We start from the raw sequence: 27,451 nt of genomic DNA on the forward strand, positions 1-27,451 counted from the left end.
AATGCACCAGCTCTTGCCAAAGAGCCAGCGCTTGCCTGCTCTCCAGCGCTCTTCTGCGCATTCACCGAAAACTGCGCTTTACCAGAAACTGAGCACCAGCATCATCCTGTGTGCCATCGCTCCACTACTTTTCTGCACACTCGCGCAATACGCAAAAAGAATAAAAACTTTTTGACAGGTCACCATTGCCCCATTCCTCTCCCCGCAAACTCATAACAGCATTGCCGCCGGGTAAAGAAGTAAGAAATTTATATCAATAGACGTATATATGTTGATATGGAACATGGTAGATGTATTAATAATTTTTTATATATAGACCTTCCACAGATGGTATCAGTGTGTTTAAATAAAAACATTATTTGTTCCGTAACTGGAATACAAACCATGCTATTTAATAGGGGTATTACTTTCGGCGTAGCTGAAATGACGATCCATTAATTTTTAACGAGGGTTTACTACCCACACCGCTAGTTAGCGGGGGTAGGGGAGGGTAGCTTGCTACCCCGCCCCCTCACACACCTGTGCTTGAGCTCACTTTGCTCTCGGCTCGGATGGTAGTCGGACGTGTCCGCTTTCATCCTCACCATCATTTAGCAGCTATTTAATGCTTTTGTCTTTTTCTTTTTCTAGTTCTGTTTGTGAAGTTGGCCTCTGCGATTATGCGCACCTGCCCTGGGTTTTCCGACCGCCCCTGTGGAACATTCATGTCGAGACCGATCCTCACGCCCTTTGTCCTTCTTGTAGGGGCCAACGGTGTGATAGCAATAACAGGTGTAGGGAGTGGTCTACCTCCCAGTGGGAGAGGTTTTTGCGACGACGGAAGAAGTCCAAACGGGATATTACTCCTTCGAAGGTTTCTTTGAAAGGAGAAAAACCCAAGGCCTCTTCTTCCATTGCCCAAACCTCCTCCAAAGCTCCCTCTTAATGAGAGAATGCCTTGATGAAGTCATTAAGCTTCAGCACGGCATTTAATTCCCGTGCTGAAACTTGGTGACGGGCAAGAGGGCTCTCGAACTTGGGGAAATTGCTCCCCCAGTTCGAATCTAAATTTCTCTCTTTTACCTTTTTCTTTTTCTCAATACTACTTCAACCTTATCCTAATTTCACAAACTTTCTTTAGTCTTGCTTTCCAAACTCTATGAGAAAAATTTCCCTCATTATATGTGTGTATATATTATGTACATATATATTTATTTATTTATTTTTTTTCTTTTCTCCTATGGCTTGGATGTTTTCACATCCATTGTAGCCCCGGCGGGGATGTTCATACATCCTTTATTGCTGCCTGCTTTGATGAGTGGGAGGAGGTATCGCGGTTGGGAGGTGTTTGCATTCAAAGCTATATATGAGAGTATTGGATGATTTCAGCCATCCCGAAGATGGTTTGGACCTTTTTGGCGGAACTATTCTCAAGTGTTGGGTCTTCGGAATCCAGGGGGATCCAATGTTTGGGGTAGGACTCTCGGCTTTTGGCCGGAAGCCCGTCATTATAGATATGGGGAGGATGATTCCATAATTTCTTGGTTTCAGTCCTAACAGGCGGGTTCAGCTTACACCTGTGCCTCTATATCTGTTTTGATGCTATCCTTCGGGTAGGGTATGGAGTGGACCATCTGGGAAGTATACTCTCATTGTGCCGATAGTAGAGAGTGCAAATTTCCTTTCCGACGCGTGATGGCCTAACATTCTCGAGCAGGTACATCAAACTAACTCTTTTCCCTCTCTTTACTATTATGGATTCTTTAAGGAACGAACCCCCATCCCCTGGATACGCTGACTCTCCCCCGGCACTGTTGACGACCTCTGCTAATGTGATAAGGGATAGCTCTGTTGATGACCTCGGAACGGGAAAGGACCATTCTACTGATATTTCTAAATCGAGTAATTTGGGTAACACGAGGAAACTTCGAATCCTCCATGTTACACAAATTTCAATAGAAACAAATTATGATGATCTATGTAAAGCATTTGAATGCTATGGATGCATAAAAGAAATAAGGATGAAACTTGAAGCTGAAACTTGGGATTCATGGATATCTTATAGTAGTTATGACGAAGCATTTAGTGCAATAAGTAATTTGAATAATATTAAAATTAATAACTTGAATGTCGCGGCTGCTCTCTGCGATAAGGTACCAAAAGATTTAGATGTGTACAGGCCTGCCGATTGGTTGGAAAAAGGCACAGATTTAGTCATGCCCTCCCAGAGAAATCCAAAACCACCGATGTGGCTTATAGCTGAATCAAAGGGGGTTACAGGGAATTATTTTAAAATATGCAAATTGATTCAGAAAAAAGTAGGAACTATTGCACCAGGCGATATATCTCGTTTCGGAAAAAATAGTTTCCTTATCCATGCCAAATCCAGTACACAGTCGGTAATATTGTCCAATATGAAAATAAATAATGATGACATTAAGTTAGATGTCAAACCCCACCTAAATTTTAGCTACGGAAGGGGCGTAGTTTTTAACAGAGACCTATATGATTTTACAGAGGAGGAGATACTGGCCATGTGTCCATTAAATGTTTGGAAAGTTCATAAAGTCCCAGGTACATCAATGATAATCCTTACGTTCCAGGATGCTGATGTACCTTTTCATATTATTATCGAGAACGAAAGGATTAAAGTAAGACCCTTCAAGCAGAAGCCATTGCAATGCTTTAATTGTTTTAAATTTGGGCACCCGTCCAAAGTTTGCAAAAATGAGAAGATGTGTGGTATTTGCTCCAAATCTTACCATGGAGAGTGTGCACTTGGAGCCAGGTGTTTAAATTGCAGCTCGAATCACAAATCCACAGACAAGATTTGCGAGCTATATAAGTTGGAGGAAGCTGCCCTCAACAAATCAAACTTAGAACACATAAGTGTGACCCATGCCAAAAGACTATTAAATAAATCAAATACATATGCTAAGGCATTAAAATCAAACCAACCTAGCACTGCCAATAGCTCAAAAAAAAGTATACTATCTGACAAAATGTCAAATAACGAGGTAACCTTATCACCTCCTGAGGCTTTACCACGGTGTATTAACACTAGGTCATTGCCCATTGCTGTACAGCCTTCAGCCACCATTACAAAAAGTAATACAAACCTCTCTCAGGCCATGTCCTTGCCTGATCTGATGGAGGTTCCACTTAAGACTAACTTACCTGATGCACCTGTTGTGGGAAAGGTGCAAAAACCTCGAATCCCACCATCTATTAATCGCAAAAGAGAGAGACCTCCATCTCTCTCTCCACCCTCCATTAGAAACGTTAAGGTTATGACATCAAATAAATTTGATGTTTTGTCTGTTGATGTTTCTAATGAACCAGAAGATGGACTGAATAAATCAGAAATTCAAGTTGAGGTCCACCATCCACCTCAACAAATAGATAAAAAGAATACAAAGAAAAACACCAACGTTAAACCCAACATAACAAGACCACCTCTGAAGAAACATACTGGTAATAATGTTACATTAAAAACTGCTAATGGGAAGACCTCATCCAAGATGTCTTCCAGAAATAATCCATAGTTTTCTCCTCCATTTTGCAATGGAACTGTCAGGGTTTGAGGGCGAAATATGAAGAACTTAAGCTCCTAATTCATGAGCATTCCCCCATAATTGTATGTCTACAGGAAAGTATGCTTGATTCTAACACTCCTAGTCCTCGAGAGTATGTTAGCTATAGAACACTTTATAATCAACAAGCAGGGAGCCATGGCGGAAGTCTCATGTACATTCGTCGAGATGTTCCCCAAATACCCATGTCTATACGTACAACCCTGCAGGCAGTTGTTGTACAAATTGATATAGGGAGAAAATATACAATATGCTCTCTGTACTTACCTCCAAATGATAATATTTTATATGATGATTTAGCAGAGGTCATTCAACAACTCCCTCAACCTTTTCTCTTACTGGGAGATATGAATGGTAGACATCCTTTATGGGGTGATGTTTTGGCCAACACAAGGGGCAATATTATCTCATCAATTGTGGAGAATGAGGATGTGGGGCTCCTTAATACAGGAGAGCCCACACACTTTCATGTTCAGACAGGTACTTTGTCATGCATTGACCTTTCAATTGCAAGCTCTAACTGCCTTCTTGATTTTGATTGGAGGACATTAGATGATTGGCATACTAGTGATCATGCACCAATCATTATAAACACCAACAAGGGTCCGCCTTTGCAAAGATCGCCACGTTGGAATCTAGACAAGGCAGACTGGGTTAAATTTTGTGAGCTAAGTGAAATCGAAGGGAGAGCAGAACAGTTTGAAAGTGTTGATGATGCCATAGACCTACTGAATGGAACTCTTCATACAGCAGGAGTCAATTCAATTCCCAAAACAACAGGGTTATTCAAACGACGACCAGTCCCGTGGTGGTCTTCAGAACTAACTGCACTCCACAGAGCCACAAGAAGATCTCTAACACGATTGCGTAGACGCAGAACTGATGAGAATTTAATAATGTACAAGAAATGTAGAGCACAGTTCCGTCGTGCCATGAAAGAAGCAAGGCGCCAGTCATGGATGTCTTTTGTTTCCTCTATTAACAGTAGAACACCACCATCTTCTGTGTGGAGGAAAGTAAAAAAGATAGCTGGCAAATTCACCCCCAACCCACCACCAGTGTTGAAGGTGAATGGCGAGTATGTAACTGAAGCAAATGAAGTTAGCAATGCCCTGGCTAATCATTTTTCAAATGTATCCAGCAAGTGTGAAGGAGCCCCTGGTCACCAGTATAGGAGCACTGAAGAAAAGAAAATTTTAAATTTTGCAACAAGAAGGGAAGAGTCGTATAATTCTCCTTTCACTGAAAGAGAATTTGATTCCGCACTTGCTCATTGCAACGATACAGCCCCTGGACCCGATGGAATTCCATATGCAATGATTAAACATGTACATTTTAATACAAAGCTATTTATTTTAAGCATTATTAATAGAATATGGCATGATCATAGCTACCCAAGTGTTTGGGAACTAGCCATTATTTTAGCCTTTTTAAAACCCGGTAAAGACAAGTTTTTAGCAGCAAACTATCGTCCTATTGCATTGACATCTTGTTTATGTAAAATCATGGAGAAGATGGTCAATGCAAGGCTGATATGGTACCTTGAAAAGAAAGGTATTTTATCACCGATTCAATGTGGATTCCGAAAAATGCACTCAACGACTGATGTGTTGATACGACTTGAGTCATCTATTTGTGAAGCCTTTGCTTCCAAACAGCACCATGTTACAGTATTTTTTGACCTTGAAAAGGCATATGATACCACATGGAGATATGGTATTCTTAAAACCATTCATGAATTGGGATTGAGAGGAGAGCTGCCACTATTTATTCAGGCATTTCTTTCACGTAGAGTTTTTCAAGTGAGAGTGGGGGAAACTCTATCAGAGAGTAAGTGCCAGGAAGAAGGAGTTCCTCAGGGTAGTGTGCTGAGTGTAACCCTTTTTGCACTAGCAATTAATGGGATATCCTCAGCCATTCCCCAGGATGTTCTCTCAACACTATTTGTGGATGATCTCTCAATATCATTTGCTGGCACTAGAATGGCAATGGTTGAGAGAAAAATCCAACTCTCTATTGATAAAATTATCCAGTGGGCTGACATGAATGGATTTAAGTTCTCGACAAGTAAAACTACCATTGTCCATTTTTGTCGTATCCGGGGAGTACATCCAGACCCGGATATATACATTAAAGGTCAACGGATACCATGTGTATCGGAAACCAAATTTTTAGGTTTGATATTTGACTGTAGACTTACATGGGTTTCTCACCTAAAAGCGCTAAAAGCTAAATGTGTTGAAGCTCTGAATATCTTAAAAGTATTGTCCCATACATCATGGGGGGCAGACCGCAATACTATTTTAAAATTATACAAGGCCTTGATTTTTTCCAAAATTAGTTATGGTTGTGAGGTATATTCTTCAGCCACCCCAAGCCGGTTAAAAATATTAGACTCGATACATCATGCAGGTATTAGATTATCTACTGGAGCTTTTAAAACCTCGCCTATCCCAAGTCTCCTTGTTGATGCTGGAGAGTTACCTCTAGACCTTTACCGAATGTCTTCCATTCTTCGGTATTGGTTTAGATTGCAAAGACTCCCTAGCTCTCTAGCCTTTCAGACTGCAAGCCTTGTAAGACACGCATCATACTTTGAGTTGCACCCAAAATCTCCTTAACCTTATGGCTTTCGGGTGAAACGATTTTTAAATAGTCTGGATATAATTAGAAATAAGGTACTTCCATTCAAGGTATCATCAACGCCTCCATGGAAATTACCTGACATATCTTTTTGTAAATACTTTATTGGAGTTAAGAAGAATATGACTGACTTAGAATCCAGGTCTCTTTTTATGGAACATGTCGAAGAACATAGGGGATCGACTTTTATATATACTGATGGCTCCAAATCTGATGCTGGCGTTGGATTTGGAGTACATAGTAATGATTTTAATTGTAGAGGTGCACTTCCTCTAACAGCTTCCATATTTACTGCCGAACTGTATGGCATATTAACCGCTATTGAGAAAATAGCTTTGGAAAAGGAGGGTAATTTTACAATTTTTAGTGATGCAAGGAGTGTTCTTCAAGCTTTAGAAGTTTTTAATTCTAGTAACCCTCTAGTTTTAAAGATTTTAGAATGGCTTTTTATTATTGGACGGAAAGGTATAACTGTTCGATTTTGTTGGGTTCCAGCACATGTAGGTGTGTCTGGGAATGAGAAGGCAGATTTACTGGCGAAGAATGCGGCATCCGAGTTGCTACCAAGGAGGTATCCCATTCCATGTAACGATCTCCTACCTTACATCAAGAAATTGGTTTGTGATAAATGGCAACAGCACTGGGACAGTCAAGACGGCAATAAAATGAGGGAAGTAACAAATATCATATCACCTTGGAGGTATAACATGATTCCCCGAAAATGGGAGACGACTCTTTGTCGTCTCCGTATTGGTCACACACGGTTGACACACGAGTTTCTGCTGAAGGGCCAACACCAACCGTATTGCGAGGACTGCTTAGTACCTTTAACAGTGAGGCATTTGTTGACCGAATGCCCTAATTTTACTAACTTAAGAAATAGATATCTGTTTGAGGCTCGAGGTGAGGATGGCAGGTTTATCCTTGCCAAGATTCTTGGACATGATGTGTCTTACTATGCGAGCGGAATTTTTAGATTTATTTCAGAAGCAGGTCTTCTGAAAACTATTTAACTATTTTAATGACTTCTTAATTTTTATGGTTTTAATCGAATTCTCTTTTAATTTTCATATACAGTAAATGGTATCGGCGTCAATGACCTTAGATGTCAGGATGCCAGAAAACTTTCAATCAATCCTCCAAAGCTACCACTCGGTCGGTCTCTTTCGAGAGACCGTCGAGTGGTAGCGTAGACCGATGTATTGTTTACCAAACTCGGGGCTCGAGAGATGATGTTGCTTCCCCTAGCGAAGCAGCTCCACCTCTCCCCCCGGGGGAGGATACGTCACTAACCCCCTTTTTCAGCTTTGGTCCTCCTTGGGGCTTACGGGTTAGCCCTCCAATGAGGTTTTACTTGACTACATCCGATGAGGTGCCGCTGTCAAGCAATCGCCGTTACCGACAGAGGTTGATCCTCTGTCTCTTGTCAACATTGTGGTGTCAGTGGTATCCAATGGGGTATCACCCATCACCTCTGCCTCTTCAAACCCTATGGTAGCTGAAGGCTTAGTTTCTCCCATTCCTGTTCAACCAGCGAGGGAGAAAGTCTCTCCTGCTAGTGTTTCTTTCCCCTCGGGGGAGTTCACTTACAGACACACCTTCGGAGGACTGCAGAAGGTCAGTTTGCTGACCCTATGGCCCCCAGAGGGCGCATTCGCCGCAAGGCTCGCCTTCCTCTTCGCCAGAGAGGCCTGCCTTCACCTGCGGTGAGGAGGCGTCTCTTCGGTTCAACATCTTCGATGCAGTCCCCCACAAAGGAGCCTCAACAACAATCACCGATCACTGTTCCTGCATTGGTCCTGGACCTTTCTGCAGATCGTTCACGATCTCCTTTGGTGGAAGGTCGTCCTTTTAAAGGACACGTCGACCTTCCACCCTACAGACCTGCCGACCTGCCATCACCCTTCCTGTAAAAACCTAGCAAGGTTTCATCTGAGCGTGCTAAGGCGCGCCACCCAGATACGCGCTATGCACCAACGAAACCTGACGAACACGCTCTAGTAGCTCGTCAGGCCCCATCAACAAACCCTAACACAGGGCATCAAGGGCGTATGCGCCAACACGCACATGCGTCCCAACAGGAGCACAGCTCCACTACGAGCTATTCACGCACTCACGTGAACCACGTTCTCCTGCGCGCCAGGCCTTGCCTAAGCCTACGCGCCCACGCCCAGCTGCGTGCCAACTCTCACCTGCACACCGTCAACCTCCTGTGCTCCAGTGCTCTCCTACGCGCCAGCGCTCTCCTGCTCGCCAGCAATCTCCTGCGCACCAGCGCTCACGCCCAGCAATTAACTCCTGCGCACCAACGATCGACTGATCTGGGCGCTACTGGGAAGTCAACTAGATTGACTTCTCCCACATGCCAGCACTCGCCATCGCGCCAGCACTCGCCATCGCGCCAGCACTCGCCATCGCGCCACCACTCGCCATCGCGCCAGCACTCGCCTTCGCGCCAGCGCTCGCCAACGCTCGCCTTCGCGGCAGCGCTCGCCAACGCTCGCCTTCGCGGCAGCGCTCGCCAACGCTCGCCATCGCGCCAGCACTCGCCATCGCCCGCACGCATCCGCTAGGATACGCGCACGCCTATCCTCTCCTACGGATTCGCGCCCACCTTCTGTCGCGCGCCCACGAGCAGCACAAGCTTCAACTGCGCGCCCGCGCGCTAGCGGGTCTTTCTCCTGCGCGAGCGCCCTACGCGCGAACTCTCGCCCGCGCGCCCGCGCACTCAACGCCTCGATCCTGCGTGTCCGCGCACTCAACGCCTTGATCCTGCGCATCCGCGCACTCAACGCCTTGATCCTGCGCGTCTGCGTGCGCGAATACTCCCCCGCGTTTGTGCGCCAACAGTCTCCCGCACGCGCTCCTGTGCGCCCACAGTCTCCTGCTTGCGCTCCCGCGCCTGCCCGCAGTCTCCTGCTTGCGCTCCCGCGCCTGCCCGCAGTCTCCTGCTTGCGCTCCCGCGCCCGCCCGCAGTCTCCCGCGCGCGTGTACCAGCAGTGTCCCGCGTGCAATTCCCGGTATTCTCCCTCACGCGAGCACCATTACTCTCCCTCGTGCGAGCATCAATATCCTCCCGCGCGCGAGACTGCTGAACTACGCACGGCAAGGTCGCCATCGCATCATTCCCCTTCCCGTAAGCGCATACCAGCGCGCATTGTGGGAGAAGGGAAACATCTAGAGGGGTCCAGGATCCGAAAGCCTTTTCAGGCGAACCTACCAATGATGAGAACTCCTCCCAGGGATCCTTCAATTCCTGTCCCTTCAAGGGGTATGTTTGACAGCGCGTCTGTCAGCCAACAGCCCTGGTTCGGTGCACTGATCAGAGCCGTAATGCAGGCGTTCAAGCCTGTCTTCTCTGAATTGGGTCACAGATCCATGGCTGCTTCTTTGAAGAGAAAAAGAGGAGTTTGCAGACGTGGTAACTTCTCCAAGGGCAAAACTGACTCCACACAAGCCTTCGAGGCAGGTTCCTTCTTTCCCCCAGACTGTCTCTCCTTCCCTTTCGGACAAAGATTTCCCGTCCTCGGGAATCACGCGAGGAGAGACTTTCCCCCATCGCACCAATGAGGGAAACCTCTCCTCGCGCAGAGATGTCTTCTCAGGCGGGGACTGAAAGGAACATACCGTCCTCGTCAATGTTGGAGTCCTACATCCTTCCCAGGAAGGAATCTAAGGACTCTAAAACATTGCCGAAGTCCTCGACTAGGATGGAGCCAGCTAGCCACTCGGAGAACGTCCGCGACTCTCCCCAAGAAGAGCCTTTGGGGACAGGAGACTTCGCTGCAAGTCCTACATTAGGAGGAGACTAGCAAGAGTCAGAACATGCGTTTTGGCAAGTTCTGACTCTAATGAGGGCTCTCAACGGGTTTTCCGACCCAGAGATCCCTCTTCGAGAGGGCAAGGACACTGTCCAAGACCCTCTCTTTGGTACTCAGAAACCCTCCAAGACCAGTGCAGCACTGCCCTGGTTGCAAGGGGTTAAGAGTACCAGGGACAAGATCTCTCTACAGCTCTCCGAGATGCTCTCATCCAACCGGTCCAGTGCCACCAACAAGCTCCTCCCACCTCCTCGCGTACAGCAGAGGAGGTACTTCGAGATCCTTAAGGAGCTTTGTTTAGCTCTTCCTCTTAACCACTCGTTGGAAGAGCTTACCAGGAGAGTCCCTCTTGAGAGAGACTCCAACCGGCAGGTCTCATTCTCGGCAACCGGGATCCTTAACCTGGAGAAAGTTGCGAAGTGTGCTATGCAAGCCACTTCGTGGCTCGATATCTGGTTGGGGACCTTAGGTATCCTGATACGTTCTGAGGATTTCTCCAAAGAACGTGCTAGGAAAGTTATGGAGACCTTTCTTCTCTCCGGTACTCACACGATCGAGTTTCTGGCCCACCAAGTCTCGAACTTGTGGCCAAATACCATTCTGAAACGTCCGGATGCAGTAGCTGAGAGATTCCATCAGAAGGTCCCTAGCACCGAGATCAATAGGCTCAGACATTCCTCTCTAGAGTGATCCATCTTCTTTGAGCCTAAGGATGTGGAACATGCCGCTGAGAGGTGGAGGAAGTCTCATCAAGACTCCCTTATTCATAGGGCTTTAACATCTAACCCCTATAAGCCTCCAGCACCACAGCAGTCCCGTCCAGTCAAGACCGCTAAAAAGATGACAGCAGCGAAGACTGTGGTGTCTAAGCCCTTTCTTGTCAAAGAAAGGAAAGGCAAAAAGTCCTCCAGGGGAGGCAAGAATCCTAGAGGGAGCAGCCGAGGCCACAAACACTAGTGGGGGGATGCCTACAAAGTTGCTCAAACAGGTGGAAGCAACTCGGGGCCAATTCCTGGACAATCTCCGTGATCAGTCTGGATATCGCGTCCCGTTCATAACATCTCCCCTCTCCTGACGACGAATCCAGTGTCATTGAGCTCCCTTGCCATATGATCGGCAAGGGGGCAAGCCCTTCGAGCAGAAGTCCAGACCCTGTTGAAGAAGGGCGCTCTCCAAGAGGTCCTCGACGAATCTCTAGGCTTCTTCAGTTGACTCTTTCTTGTAACGAAGGCGTCTGGAGGCTGGAGACCAATCATCGACCTCTCAGCTCTGAACAAGTTTGTCAAACAAACTCCATTCAGCATGGAAACGGCGGACACGGTCAGACTAGCAGTAAGACCGCAAGACTTCATGTGCACACTGGACCTAAAGGACGCGTACTTCCAGATCCCAGTCCATCCGTCTTCAAGGAAGTACTTAAGATTCAGCCTAGACAACAAAGTACCAGTTCAAGTTGCTGTGCTTCGGTCTCTCCACAGTACCACAAGTCTTCACCCGAGTGTCCACCCTAGTATCATCTTGGGCACACAGGGTTGGCATCCGTCTCCTCCGTTATCTGGATGACTGGTTAATCCTAGCAGACACTGTCATCCCATCTTCAACACCGAGACAAACTTCTGAGACTTTGCCAAGATCTGGGGATCATGGTATATCTAGAGTAGTCCTCACTGCTTCCCACTCAAAGACTGGTATACCAAGGCATGATTATAGACACCAATCGCCACAAAGCCTTCCCATCAGACGACAGGATAGCAAGGCTGAGGAAGGTCGCAAGGCCTTTTCTCAGACTAGAAGAACTTCCAGCCCAATCGTGGTTACGTCTCCTCAGTCACCTTTCATCGCTGGCTCGTCTAGTTCCCAACGGTCGCCTCAGGATGAGATCCCTCCAGTGGCGACTCCAGTCGCGGTGGAATCAAGCGTACGATTCCCCAGACATCCAGATCCCCATGGGACTTGCAGAACTGACAGATCTCCAGTGGTGGGTGGCAGACAAGAACCTATGAAAAGGAGTGGATCTTCTCGTCCTCCCCCCGGATTTGATGCTGTTTTTGGACGCTTCAAAAAAAAGGGTGGGGGGCCCACGTGCTGCACCACACGACCTCAGGCCTCTGGTCAGAGTCAGAAAAGTACCTCCATATAAATCTCCTAGAGGTGAAGGCCGTATTTCTGGCCCTTCAACAGTTCCAACAGTACCTGGCAAGTCACTCTGTGGTGGTAGTGAGCGACAACACCACAGTAGTGGCCTACATCAACAAACAAGGAGGTACTTTTTCGCAGCTACTATCCCATCTAGCAGTAGAGATACTGAGATGGGCCGAAGTCCACTCGATACCGCTATCGACACGCTTCCTTCCGGGCAAAAGGAATGTGCTCGCCGACAATCTGAGAAGAGCATCTCATATAGTGAGTACCAAGTGGTCTTTGGATCATCTAGTAGCCAACAATGTCCTAACTTTGTGGAGTTCTCCGACTGTGGATCTTTCGCAACGGCCCTGAACTTCAGGCTCCCACTGTACTGCTCCCCAGTCCCAGACCCCAAGGCTCTCTGGCAAAATGCTTAACAACAATGGTGGGACAACATCAACGTTTACGCCTTTCCCCCGTTCTGTCTGATGAGGGTACTCAACAAGACTAGAACATCGGTCAATCTTTCAATGACCCTCATAGCTCCGCTATGGCATCACGAGGAATGGTTCCCGGACTTTCTGCAACTCCTAACGGACTTACCAAGAGAACTCCCTCCACGACACAATCTACTCAAACAACCACATGCCAACATCTTCCACAAAGCCGTAGGTTCACTACGACTTCATGTCTGGAGACTATCCAGCTTCTCCTCTCTGGGAGAGGATTTTCGCAACAAGTTGCTGTCAGGATGTCTGGACACCTGCGGAAGTCATCAGAAGCAGTCTACCAGGCAAAGTGGAAAGTCTTCTGTGGTTGGTGTCGTGGAAGGGGTATCTCTCCACTCGATGCCACTATTCCAGCAATAGCGGAGTTCCTCGTGTATTAGCATGAAAAAATGCGCCTATCAGTCTTGGCAGTGAAAGGCTATCGCTCAGCTTTAAGCCTCGCCTTCAGGCTGAAAGGAATGGATATTTTTTCATCGCTAGAACTTTCTCTACTCATACGGAGTTATGAACTTACCTGCCCTCAGTTGGAAGTGAGACCTTCCCCATGGAATGTGGTTCGAGTTCTAAGGTCTCTTAAGAGACCTCCCTATGAACCATTACGCCAGGCATTAGATCGCCACTTAACCTGGAGGACTGTATTCCTGCTAGCTTTGGCCTCGGCCAAGCGAGTCAGCGAACTTCATGGTCTCTCGTATGACAATGCCCATTCAAGGGGAATGGGGGTAGGTAACGTTCAGCTTTGTCCCTGAGTTTATTGCCAAGACTCAGAATCGTGGAGTGGGGGATCCTCAATTCAACTCCCGGATTTCTAGTCTCCGTATTGTTAACAGATGACCCAGACCCAGACCTCAAAAGAACAGCTGCAGCCGTCCTCATGTGCCAGAACTATTCGTCAGCACAGGAAGGACTAAGAGGAGGGTCACCAAGAACACCATCTCTGCATGGATTCGTAGGGTCTTTGACCTGGCCTTGAATCCAGACCCTCCTCCGTCACGTCGCCCTAGAGCGCACAATGTCGGGTATAGCTACGTCCCTGGCCTTCAAAAGAAATTTTTCAGTGACGCAGGTTCTTTAAGCTGGGGTGTGGAAATGTCAAACAACATTCACATCCCACTACCTGCAAGACGTGACCCACAGGAGACTCGATACGTTCGCCATCGGCCCTGTGGTGGCTGCACAACAGCTGTTTTATAACCTCAAACTCCTTATTGGACAAGTAGCAGAAGGTTGAGGACATTGTTACCTGGTTTTAGTCTGCATGAATGAAAAGGTTTGACTGGCCCTTATTCTTTTCTTCATCATCCCCTCTCTTGGGGAAAGCAGCATCCTGGGTTCTATGCATAGCTGACCTCAAACCACTGCAGGTAAACCATGCTCCTTTGTGTTCCTAGCATTAAGATTAATACTGTTACGTCTCCCATACCCTGACGAGGTGGTATTGGGAAAGTCCTAGTCTACAAGTTTCCATCTAAAGAACTTCAGAACAACTTCCTAGGACGAGTCACACTTCTTCATACCTTCACACACAGCTTGTGTAGGCCGCAGTCCTTGCGTAGCAAGGTTCTAGCGAGGTGCAGGGACTCATTTCTTGGGTGCTTACACACTCAAGTAACGAGCCCCCGGGCAAAGCCAAAAGCCAGACTGGCTGGGACGTCCACCCTTCCTAATGGGTGAGTCACCCCTATTAAATAGCGTAGTTTGTATTCCAGTTATGGAACAAAGGACAAATTCATAGATAATTTGTATTTTTCCTAACTGTACAAACCTTAGTTATTTAACCAAACTTGCCCGCCACCCCTATCCCCCTTGAAGTCCTACCTCCAAGCAAAGTGAGCTCAAGCACAGGTGTGTGAGAGGGGGGGGGGGTGTGTAGCAAGCTACCTTCCCCTACCCCCGCTAACTAGCGGTGTGGGTAGCAAACCCTCGTTAAAAATTAATGGCTCGTCATTTCAGCTACGCCGAAAGTAATACCCATATTAAATAGCTAAGGTTTGTATAGTTAGGAAAGATAAAAATTATCTACGAATTTGTCATATCAGTGATGAGTAGTTTTGGATAAGAGACTACCGGACAGGATAAATCAAGTTGTGACTATTACAAATTGATCACATTATCAATCGTTTGAAAATATTTTTCAATGTAAAAAACTACTTCAGGATTTTTTTCATCTTCTCAGTAACACATGAATATTCCATTAGTTATTTTGTATGTAATTTGTTTTAGACATACAGTATATCGATTTGAATAGGAATACTGTTTGTATTTGGTCTAGTTTTATATACACATTGACTTTTTTTAGACTATTAAAAAAGAAAAACACAGGAAATGTTTTGATGCATCATACTGTGTGCCATCGCTCCAGTACTCTCCTGCACACTCGCGCAATAAGCAAAAAGAATGAAAACTTTTTGACTGGTCACCATTGCCTCAATTCTCTCCCTGCAAATGCATAACAGCATGGCCGCCGGGAAAAGAGAGAAGAGGCTTCACAGAAGGGTTCAAGATCCCGAAGATTCCATCTTCAAGGAAAATCAAACGCATCTACCATCGGTCGAGACTCCTCACAGGGAAGCCTTGGTCCCTTTCTCTTCTGGAGTTTTTTCTTGACAGTACCACCGTCAGCAAACAAGAAATCATTAACCGACTGATTGCTAGATCACTGTTTGCTGATTGCTAACTAGCCAATTGCTAGCTCATCTCTCTCTGATCATTGACTTCTAGTCTCTCCAATTGCTAACGATCTCCGATTGCTAGCGTGCCAAACTCCGGTTGCTAGTCAATAACCAGTCATCAGCTTGCTGATCACTAGATCGCCGATGGGCACCTCATCTTTCTTCGATCATTAACCTCACCTCACTGATCTCTGACCAGCCAATTGTCAGCTTGCTGATCTCTGACCAGCCAATCATGAGCTTGCCGATCTTTAGCTCACCGATCACCGGTCCTTGATCAATCACTGATCTTCAATGGCTCACCATCACCAACTGACTATCATTAAATCATTCTGCTGTCTCTCTGGGCTCTCCAGGCAGATTACCAACTCATTAATCGCGAACCTTCCTTGGCTGACTGACCAGACAGCCTTCATCTGCCTGTCAGTTACCATCTTCGGCTCACAGATCGCCGATTCATCGATCATCAGCAATTTGCCGTTCACCAGCTGTTTATGACTCTTGACTTAATAGTCAATTTCTGCCCGTGGTTCCTTAGATCAGAAGGCATACAACACACCTCTCGCTACTCACCGTTCACCCTCACATCAATCCACTAAAGTGATCGGCAAACGATTGACAACCCTCATCAGCGGCTTGTCGGCAGGTGACTACTTACAAGCCCTCTCCAACTGCACAGTAACCACGATACTGCTCTAAGGAATAGCATCAATCCCATCAGTGCGCATGGTAGGGTTAAGCGTTGCCTTACTTCTATCAGTTGATGGAGTTCCCTCCAGGGAAGAATCCTTACACAGGTTATCGTGGCCCATCCTTTACACCACGAGTCAAGAACCCAGCATCAACAATCTCCCATGCAAAAGGATCCGCAAGGACCTGTTCCTTTGGATCAATGTCCACACCATGTTGGAGTTTGGACAAGGGCTAAAACCACAGGTCTTCATTTGCACGCTGGACCCAAAGGACACATGCTTCCAGGCTCAAACCATCCATCTGCTAGGAAGGATTGAAGATTCAGTCTAGACAAACAAACACCTGTTCAGGGCACTGTGCTTTGGTCTTTCCACAGCACCCATCCTGGTCTCACAGGATCGGCTTCCGTCTCCTCCATTTCTGGACAACTGACTGACCTTAGCAGACTCATTGGCAACTTTGCACTAGCACCGGAACTTCTGAAATCTTTTTACAAAGATCCGGTAATCAAGGTAAACCTGTGGAAGTCTTCCCTACTTCCATCTCAGAAGACTGGTGTATCTGGGAATGATTCTAGACACCAATCTCCACAAAACCTTCTCATCAAAGACAGGCTAGAAAAGTCACAAGACCCTTCCTCAAAACGAGAACAACTCTTAGCCCTGGGTGACTTGAGACCAATTGAAACCAGGCCTTCGATTCCCCAGACATTCTGGCCTCCATGGGACCAGAAGTTTGGACGAACCTCAAGGGATGGGTGTCAGTCGAGATTTTACGGAGTGGTATAACCTTCTCATCCTTCCCCACCCCTCGGACTTGATGCTGTGCTTAGATACATCAAAAGAAGGGAGGAGGGATCATAGTCCTGCACCACACGACCTCAGGCCTCTGGACAGAGTCCGAAAGTACCTTCTCTTAAATCTCTTAAGAGATGAAGGCCAACTTTCCGGTTCTTCAACAGCCTCATCAGTTCCTAATGGGCCCCTCAGCTCAGTGATGTGATGAGCGACAACACAACACACCACATAGAGGCTCACATCAACAAACAAGAAGGAACCTGCTTGCAGCCTCTTCCCATCTAACAGTATGAATACTAAGATGGGCCAAAGTCCCTTCGGTACCACTATCAGCTCGCTTCATTCTAGACTAGATGAATGTGCTTGTCAACAATCTGTGCACAGCCTCACAGATAGGGTATACCAAATGGTCTTTGGATCACCTAGCAGCCGACAAAGTCCCGACTTTACGGGGTTCTCCAACTAGGGATCTGTTCGCAACGCCCCTGAACCTCAGGCTTCCACTGCTCCCCAGTCCTAGACCCCAAGGCTCTCTGGCAAGAAGTATGCCATCAATGGTGGATACAACAATGACGTTTACATCTCGTCCCTGTTTTGTCTGGAGAAGGGCACTCAAGAAGGCTAGAACGTCGGTCAGCCTCTCAAGGGCTCTCATAGCTCCGCTATGGCATTACGCAGAACGGTTTCCAAACCTTCTGCAGCTCCTGATAGAGCCTCCAAGAGAACCCTCTCCACATCACAGACAACCACACTTCGACATCTACCACAAGCTATAGCTTTGCTATGATTGTGCACCTGGAGACTATCCAGTACCCCCTCTCTCACAAGAGGCTTTTCGCAATAAGTTGCAAAGAGGTTAACTAGATATCTGAGGAATTCCTGAGCATCAGTCTACCAGGCAAAGTATAACATCTTCTGTGGTTGGTGTCATGGGAAAGCGTATCTTTCCACTCGATACCTCTATTCCAGCAATAGTGGAATCCTCAAGTATATTTCAACAGGTAAAGACGATCACTCGGCCTTGAGCCTCGCCTTCAAACTGAGAAGAAGGGACATCCTCTCATCGCTAGATCTTTCCTAACCCATGCGGACTTGCAACTTGCCTTTTCCCAGTCGGAATTGAGACCTCCCTCTTGGAACATGGTTCAAGTTCTACGGTCTCTAAGGAGACCTCCTGACGTTCCACTTCACCAGGCAACAAATTTTCACCTGGTTTAGAAGACTGTTCCTACACACTTTGACAGCGGCCAAACGAGTCAAGGAACTTCATGGTCTCTTTCAACATCGCCCGTTAATGAGAAGGGTGAAAGGCAATGTTCAGTTTCGTCCCCGAATCTGTTGCCAGACACTCGCTCGAGAGATGACGTATCCTACACAAGTCTCCACTCAGTAACTGACGATCCAGGTCATCTGTTTCTGTACCCTGGGTAAGGTATGAGGCTCTACCTCAAGAGAACGGCAACAGCCCACTCGGGTCCCTTCTCTTGTCATCAGCACTGGGAGAGACAAAAGGAGGATCACCAAAACAACATCTCTGCTGGATTCACAGGGTCATCAATTACGCCCTGAATCCAGATCCTCCTCCAACATCTCGACTCACAATGTCAGGAGCATAGCTACGCCCTTGGCCCCTCTAGCAGATTACTCTCAGATGCAGATTTTACAGACAAGGGTGTGAATACTCCAGGTGACTTACACAACCTTTCTCCTGCAAGACATGACCACAGGAACTCTATATAATCTCTGGTTGTATACCTCAAGCTCCTTATTGGACAAGTAGCAGAAAGTTGAGGCCACTGTTACCCGGTTTTAGTCTGCGTGAATGAAAAGATTTGACTGGCTCTTATTCTTTTCTTCATCCTCCCTTCTCTTAGGGAAAGCAGCATCCTGGGTTCTCTGCATAAGCTAACCTCAAACCACTGCAGGTAAATCATGCTCCCTTGTGTACCTAGTATTAAGCTAATACTATTGCATCCCCATACCCTGTCAAGGTGGTATTGGGAAAGTCTTGGTTACAACAGTTTTTCCTATAAAAAGACTCGGAATAACTTTACCTTGACAGTCACACTTCTAAATATCTCATCACACAGCTTGCCTAGGCTGCGGACCTTGCGTAGCAAGGTTTTAGCGAGACACAGGGACTCCTTATATTGAGTACTAACGTACTCAGATAAGGAGCCCGTACTCAGATAAGGAGCCCACGGGTAAAGCCAAAAGCCAGATTGGTAGGGACGTCCACCCTTACTAATGGGTGAGTCACCCCTAAATGAATAGCGTAGGTTTGTATTGCAGTTACAGAACAAATGACAAATTCATAGATAATTTGTATTTTTCATAACGATACAAACCTTAGCTATTTATACAAACTTGCCCAGTACACCTATATCCCTTGAAGTCCTACCTCCAAGCAAAGTGAGCTAAATCACCGGTGTGTGAGTGGGAGTGGTGGCCCCTTACCCCCCCCCCTACCCCCCCCCCACTAACTAGCGGTGTGCGTAGTTAACCCTCGTTAAATTTTAATGGCTCGTGATTTCAGCTTCGCAGAAAGTAATACCCCTAAATAGATAGCTAAGGTTTGTATCGTTAGGAAAAATACAAATTGTCTACGAATTTGTCATGTTGAGGAAAATTACCAATAAAAGCTCATACTCATGCATACTAAAGTGTATTCAGCTGAAAGCTACAAGCAAAAAAAAAAAGGAAGCCAGTATTTCTTTTGCTTGTTTATGTAATTAAGATTTTTAATTATTTATGCTGAAAAATGTATGCACTCCAGAGACGACGGCTAAATAATCCTGAAGAGTAAAGTTTCCCCAAACAGTCGGTACACAAGAATATATTATGCTAGCAATGTCTTACTCGTGTAGGCATTTGGTATATGTAGCGTATATATTTCTGGATTTGAGGGGTCGCGCTCACCATTGCTTGATCAATAACCCAAAAAATAATCGTTATGTCCACGTTATCCGTAGTGGTAAGGTATAATTAACCCCAAAAATTATAATTAGCCCTCAAACCCCAAACTAACCCCTAATAAAGTCAATTGGACAATTTCTATGAAAAAAAAAAAATAATGGACGATATCAAAATTCGAATTTTCCAGGGAAAAATCAGAACTACTTTTTTGTTTATGAATGAATATTTGCCATTTATTATGAAAAGATAGAAAATTTTATCAAATTTTCTAAGAAGGGATTTGCAAAATTATCAAAACTTATAAATGAAAAATTGCAAGCTTTACAAACTTTGCCAATAATGTTTTAAAAAATATATATATAAAACATGAGGACTATTAACATCTGTACTATCAAAAATTCAAATATTAAATTTCTTTAAAATGCTATTAAAATGATGAAAATAGGTTGAGAAACTAAAAAGTAGATAGTTTGAAATGACCCCAAAATAACATAGTTTCCAAGGGGCAGACTCGCTACCCTTAAGGGTCTTTGCTATGTCCCCCTTGATATTAGCTGTGCTTACTGTATATCCGTCTATACGTCTATTATCGCTCCTTACCTCTGTTATTCCTTCCTTTCCTACACCATGCTGTTCGCCCTCTTCTAACCTCTTAACTGTAGGGTTTTCCTCCTATGATCACTTTGGTCTTTGAAGGCCTCACAGACCCCATCGATGGGCTATATAGCCCAAATTCATTAATCCAATCTATGGTGCACATCAAGATTGAAAAGAAAGTACTGAAGGGTAATCTCCAGGCATTGTAGTTGTTACAGTTTGTCAAAACAAGTAAGTGCATAAAGGGGCAAAGTGTAAGCACAGTTACCTAGAACTAAAAGGGGAAGCTTTACAAAGATTGTAATACACTGTAATATTGCTAGGAATCAAACTTTACCTAAGTTTTATGATCTTTAGAGATAAAACCATTTATAAATGGAAAGATTTATGATGGACAAACTAAAATATTAGCACCCACGTGTTGTTTGGTAAACGTGTTACTTTACTTCAGAATCTAAGAGTAGCTGTTCTCTGCCTGAACTATGAACACTCAACTATGGTAGTAAAGCCTTTTTCCTGTGATGCTTTTGCTTTTGACATCATTGGCACTCATAGTGTTCTGGTAACGATGGTTGTCTGTCATTCACTGCCCAGTCATATAGATGCAGATTTAATGTTTGTTCTTACAGGAATACAAACCTCTTCCTTTAATATGAGTATGCTTTTAACAAAGCTAGAGACAACTGTTAAAACTTTTAACTAGGTGGTGGTGATACTGCGAGGGGACATGCAAGCCCCTCCTACCTGACAGGTCACTGAGCTCACATTTTTTTTTGGGCCAGCAGAAAGAGTGGATGTACTTCCAGTGCCCTTATGGGGATGTTTTAATTTTTTGCTTTTCTTTAATATGCAGTAATTTTTTGACATCACCGTGTGCAAGGTATTTTAAGGAAGACAAAGATTTTGCAATTGTTAGTAGGGGTGCCAAGGCACCAGCCACCCATTGAGATACTACTGTTAGAGAGTTAGGCTCCTTTGACAGTTAACATCGTTTCCAAGGGGCAGACTCGCTACCCTTAAGGGTCTTTGCTATGCCCCCCCTTGCTCTTAGCTGTGCTTACTGTATATCCGTCTCTTACGTCTATTATCGCTCCTTACCTCTGTTATTGCTTCCTTTCCTACACCATGCTGTCCGCCCTCTTCTAACCTCTTAACTGTAGGGTTTTCCTACTATGATCACTTTGGCCTTTAAAGGCCTCACAGACCCCATCGATGGGCTATATAGCCCAAATTCATAAATCCAATCTATGGTGCACATCAAGATTAAAAAGAAAGTACTGAAAGGTAAAATCCAGTCATTGTAGTTGTTACAGTTAAGAGTAGCTGTTCTCTGCCTGAACTATGAACACTCAACTATGGTAGCTGATGCTTTTGACATCATTGGCGCACTCAGTGTTCTGGTAACGATGGTTGTCTGTCATTCACTGCCCAGTCATATAGATGCAGATTTAATGTTTGTTCTTACAGGAATACAAACCTCTTCCTTTAATATGAGTATGCTTTTAACAAAGCTAGAGACAACTGTTAAAACTTTTAACTAGGTGGTGGTGATACTGCGAATACTGCGAGGGGACATGCAAGCCCCTCCTACCTGACAGGTCAATGAGCTCACACTTTTTTTGGCCAGCAGAAAGAGTGGATGTACTTCCAGTGTCCTTATGGGGATGTTTTAATTTTTTGCTTTTTCTTTAATATGCAGTAATTTTTTGACAGATCACCGTGTGCAAGGTATTTTAAGGAAGACAAAGATTTTGCAATTGTTAGTAGGGTTGCCAAGGCACCAGCCACCCATTGAGATACTACTGTTAGAGAGTTAGGCTCCTTTGACAGTTCACATAGTACCACATTGAGTCCTCTCTGGTTACAGCTCATTTGATCTTAGCCTACATATACACTGAATAGTCCAGCATATTCTTTACATATTCTTATCCTTACCCATAAACCTGACACTAAGGTAATCGAAAAGTTGTTCTTCACCCCTGTGGTTATTCACTGCACTGTAATTGTTTAGTGGCTGCTGCCCACTTGATAGAGGTAGAATAGAGACTTTAGCTATAGAAAGCAGCTATTCTAGGAGAAAGACACTGCAATATCAAACCATTGTGTTCTGGTTATTTCCTTTCCTCACTGGGATAGTTCCTTGTTTAAGCCCTTGGGCTTATGGTATCCTATTTTTCAATTAGGGTGGTAGCTTAGTAATAATGATATATGTGGCTGTGGGATTGCAAGCTGGGTATCCTTTTGACTCCTTATTTGTGTTGGACATCATGACTGTTTTCTGTCTCCCTCGCTCTTATGGCTTTATGATGACAACGGGAACGAATCATCAGGAAGGGGTCTACCCTTAGGCTTCAATCCAATATACAGTACTAATCTTGAAAGAAGCCTCTGCAGAATGTGTTGGGAAAGGTTGCTGCCATTCCCCTTCTTTCAATGTCTTCATGCTACTGGAAAGACCCCAAGGACGGACGCGTGGTTCTACACCTCTCCTGCTAGTGTCGCCATCAGGCTGTGCGACCCTGTGACCTGTGAAGGCAAACTCAAGTTCTATCCTCCTCTACCTCCTTAATGATGGAGCCTTCGATGCTATTTCCAGCAGGAAAACAACAAAGACGTTCAAGGAGTCCAGAAAGTTCAAGTGATAGGAACGTGACTCTATTGTCCCTCTCTTCATGGGAGAGTGCGCGGTACTGTCCTCTTGCAAGTGCCATTAGTAGTCTTTTAGGAAAGAAACATGTGCGAGTATATATATGAGGCACCAGGGTACTCTATATGGGTGTTCTCTCGCCTATTGGTAGTGTTCAGTTTTGTATCTGGAGTATTGGTGCTAGGTTCCCATGCGCTGAATCCCTATGAGCTACGTCTCCACTCGCTGAATCTCCAAGTTAACGAGGAATTCAGATTTTGAGGAAAGAAACTGATAAGTTAGTCTCTCTGACCTTTAAACAGTCATGTTCACTTGTCAATAATTAGAAAAATCTGTAGTTACATAAATTTTTTTCTGACCATTGCAATATTCACTGATATTAGTTCCATGTCTTTAAAAATTATAGGTTAATTGTGATATAATAACTGTAATAGGTGCTCTAGGTAATTCATTATTTAGTCTAGTTGCTTACCCAGGCAACATCACATACTTCATTAAATGCTTTATAATACATTTGGTTTTATAAGAAAAAAAAAATCATTTTACATTCGTTCGCCCTAATATTAATAAAGAAATTTGAGAGATGTAGTTCCAGTTCACTAATAGGAATACCGTGAAAGACTAACACGTGATTCCTGTAATGAGATTTCTATCAATTCTTAAGGTTGTAGAGTAGATGGGCTTAACCTAATCCACTGTATGTTATTTGATTACAGTATTAGACAGTTCATAACCTGTAGCGTAGAATTATATAAAACACAATACTAGGAGCTTATAATTGTGACAACGGACAAAGACAAGATAGGGCAGCCAATGTTGAATAAAGACTGGATTATATAATAAATGGATAAGGTTGGATAGACTTTGCATCAATTTAAGGTAACATTGGTTAATTATGAGCAAAAAGACAAATTAATGTTCTGTGTTTATGAACAGAAAAGATGCGACTCCAGGAAGACCAGATTGTTAGTTTAATAGCGTTCGATAGGTTAGTCCATGGAGGAAGTATACCCAGTAACTCGAGAACAATAATGTTAAATAAGCTCATTAATGAGCTCTTCAACGCTAAGTTATCGAGTCGGAGAAAGTGTGATAGGCTTCCTATAGTTCAAGGCAAGATAAGAAAGATGGGTAGAACAAGTTCGTTCATTTGTTGAAGATTAACCAGAAAATCCACTTAGATAAATTAATTGATGTAATAGGAAAGCTGGAGTTAGTATATGGAGAATCCATACAACTTACCATTTCAATTATGATATATTTTCTGGATAAATTTATGAATTAGCAGTTTTTTTAAGGAGTGAAAACAACTCAATTATTCATTTGCACAGCACTACAGTGTACTCTTGTACACTAAATAATATTTCACTCCTGAAACTGTTACCGTGTTGGTAAATCCTTTTTTTCCTCAGAATTTATACATAGCTTTTTCATGAATATTTAATGAGTATTGTGTGTTTTTGACTAGGTATTCTTTGGTGTAAGGTTAAAATTTTTTTGTTTGGGAAGCTATGGTTTATTGAATATCTCTTGAAGAAAATTGAAGGATTAGGGGAGCCCCTGGTATTCCGTGGATTACCAGAGGCCAGTTTTCATTTGATTATTGTAATAAATAATTAACTTGTTACATTTTAGGAAGCTGATACTTTTCCACTTTACAAGATAATACTTTCAGTAGTAGTATTTGTAATTATAAATGTCATGGACATAGCCTATCTAGTTTGTCCTTATATCCACTATTTTATACTCTTTAAAGCTTATCATACAGAATATTTTGCTAAAAATAGTCTTGATTTTGAGGTGCTCAGTAAAACATTTGAATAAGACTAGTATATCTGTACAGTTAACATTTTTTCAATATATTTATTTTTCAGACTAGAATCGTCAATTGAGAGGAAAATTATTTATTCATTAAGTATAGTGAGGCATCCTAATGACATCAAGATGAAAATCGTCAGCAAATAATCTGGGATTTATTACAGAAAAAAGGACAACAAAATACCGTAATTTATTTGATTAATTTCCGATTACAAAAAGGAACACCGACGAATGATCTCGACTGTAGTGACCAGTCTATCATCAAACCTTTCTGGAGTGTTGAAATACCCTTATGAGAAATACAGTACTGTAAATATCCATAAATGCTCAATTGACCAGTGTACTCAGATTTCAGGGTTTATGTATTACAGTGGTCACTCCATTTATCTCATAGGTTCAATAGCAAACTAACTGAAGATGGGGAAAAAAAAAAGTTATTACAGTAAATAAGTATTATAAGTTTTTACAACAATATTACCAGATTATTTCAAGTTTGTCAAAGTGTGTTTATTTCTGGAAGCCTGTAATTTGATTAGCATAGAAATTAATTTTTACTGTAATAACAAGTATTTGATTATCTTAAATTTTTCAATGTCGGTTCTCATAAAGCTGATTTAGTAAATTCTAAACACCAAAAATTTAACTTTATAATTAGGTTCAGATCTACATTTATGAAATTTTTTACTTCATTTAAATTTAATTGCAATTTCGTAATTTTAATTTGATATTAAACAGCCCAAACATTCATTTAGTTGCCTGCAAACTAGTTGGTGAATACAAATATACTGAATGTTAATGGATTCCTATTACCTCTTAAAGTAATTAGGCAGAATTATTATAGGTAATGTTAAATGGATTAGTTATATATCATATATTATTGTAAATGATTTTGAGAAAAGAGGAAAATTAACATAACAGGTAACAACCAATCAAAACTAACACATGTAAATGAGGAAGATTTTTTTTTTCTTAGAAATTTGCTGCTAATTTTTAAAGTTTTCATCAATTAGCTGTTAAATTAAATGTTAATTTCTTCTAGGCCTCTTAACATAATTCTTGATCATATAATTTTTAGAATTGTATAAAGTGCTGTAAACAAGACTGAAGGGAAATTGATATCAATCACCTTTTTAGTAATTGATTAAATTCATTCTACAATCTGTAGAATGACATGTGAATATAACCTACAACTAAAGTGTTTTAACTATGAATATCATTTCATCTTTGTCTCACATTTCATCTCTGTCTTTCGAGAGACTTCTAATTATTAGCAACTGTCATTAAATTTTCTTTTACAAAAATTTGAATGTATAGTAGGGGGTGGCTCTTATAATATGTATAAGCAGATAATTGCAAGTTAATAGCTATTGGAGTTAAAGTAGAAAAGTCAGGCTCCCTAATTAGCTACATCTTCCCGTTGCTGTTTAGTCACTTTTTTTCCTTGGTGGGGAGGGGAAGAAATAATAACATTCTAGTAATCAACATGTATAAGATCATCTGTATTACAAATAATCGAAGTAAAAAAAAAAATACTAAATGTTGATTTTTCCTTTTATGCTTTAAAACAAGAATCAGGTTTACTGTACTTCCCTCTTGTAATAATGAGAGATATACTGCTCAAATGAAAATGTCATAGAAATCCCCAGTACTAGAGATTTTGTATTTAAATTGAAGGAAGAGAAAGTATGCTCTTTAAAGATTAATCTATTTATTGAACAGATTTACATATTGTACGAGCAACTAACCCACTTGTCTCTTGTAACAGGGAGCTAAGAAAAGCCACGAATAGAATATTGAATATTTGTGAAGGGATCGCTTTCATTTAAGGTCTTTAATAGTATTGCTAAGCATTTGAAGGCTAATAAAATTTTCTCTCTCTCTCTCTCTCTCTCTCTCTCTCTCGAGGTTATATCCACAATAAATATATAGTTTTCAAAATAAGTTTAGATTATTTTGAAACTTTTCCCCCATGGTGTTTATAAGCTTAATCTCAAAATTTAATATCAAATATATTAGTAAGTCTTGTTAATTTTAGAATGTTCTCAAAATATCAAAATTTTAAATATTCTGGTTATGTATAACATTCCAAATGCTTGTTTATAGAAAAAAACTTCTATTTATTTTTCGTCAGTCTATTGATCGGGAATTTCAATTTGTTTCAAAACATTAGAATGACAAAATTGCTATTAGAAGGGTAAAATCTCTTGCCAACTGGTTTTAAGCTTTGTATATTCTTTATACAAAAGATACAATTGTACTCTAGTCTAGAATATAGCTTATATATTTAATGACGGTTGTTTTTTTTTTTTTTGGGGGGGGGGCATTTTACAAATTGAATTTATATTAAAAGGTTCTTCGAAAGCAATGGTAATTAGATTTTAGTGATGATAGTCTTAAGAGAAGGAAATCATCCGTGAATTAATTTTAAATCGACATTCACCTAATATTGTGCTAAGAGTTGTTTTAATGTAAACCTTCAATATTTCTGAAAGGCTTAAAGGAGTAGTTATATCTAATGAAAGGGTTGAAATTAATAGTTGTTTTTTTTTTTTTTAAGAGAATGCTCAAACACAGCTGGTTTTTTTATACTTATGCCAAACTTAAATGTGTTAGGGAATTACACCAAAGGCACTGTTTATGAG

General features: G+C 42.9%; 1 long non-coding RNA gene across 1 annotated transcript in view; it reads left to right on the top strand.

Moving 5' to 3' along the window:
• The window catches only part of LOC137646823 (uncharacterized), a 52,098-nt gene extending 27,038 nt beyond the window's left edge, over nucleotides 1–25,060 (top strand). Inside the window, exon 3 of the long non-coding RNA XR_011045466.1 lies at nucleotides 24,866–25,060. This is a non-coding gene — a long non-coding RNA (uncharacterized lncRNA). The remainder of the gene's footprint in view (nucleotides 1–24,865) is intronic.
• The last annotated feature ends 2,391 nt before the right edge of the window (nucleotides 25,061–27,451 follow it).

Source organism: Palaemon carinicauda, chromosome 9 (genome assembly GCF_036898095.1).
Source record: "Palaemon carinicauda isolate YSFRI2023 chromosome 9, ASM3689809v2, whole genome shotgun sequence".
NCBI lineage: Eukaryota > Metazoa > Arthropoda > Malacostraca > Decapoda > Palaemonidae > Palaemon > Palaemon carinicauda.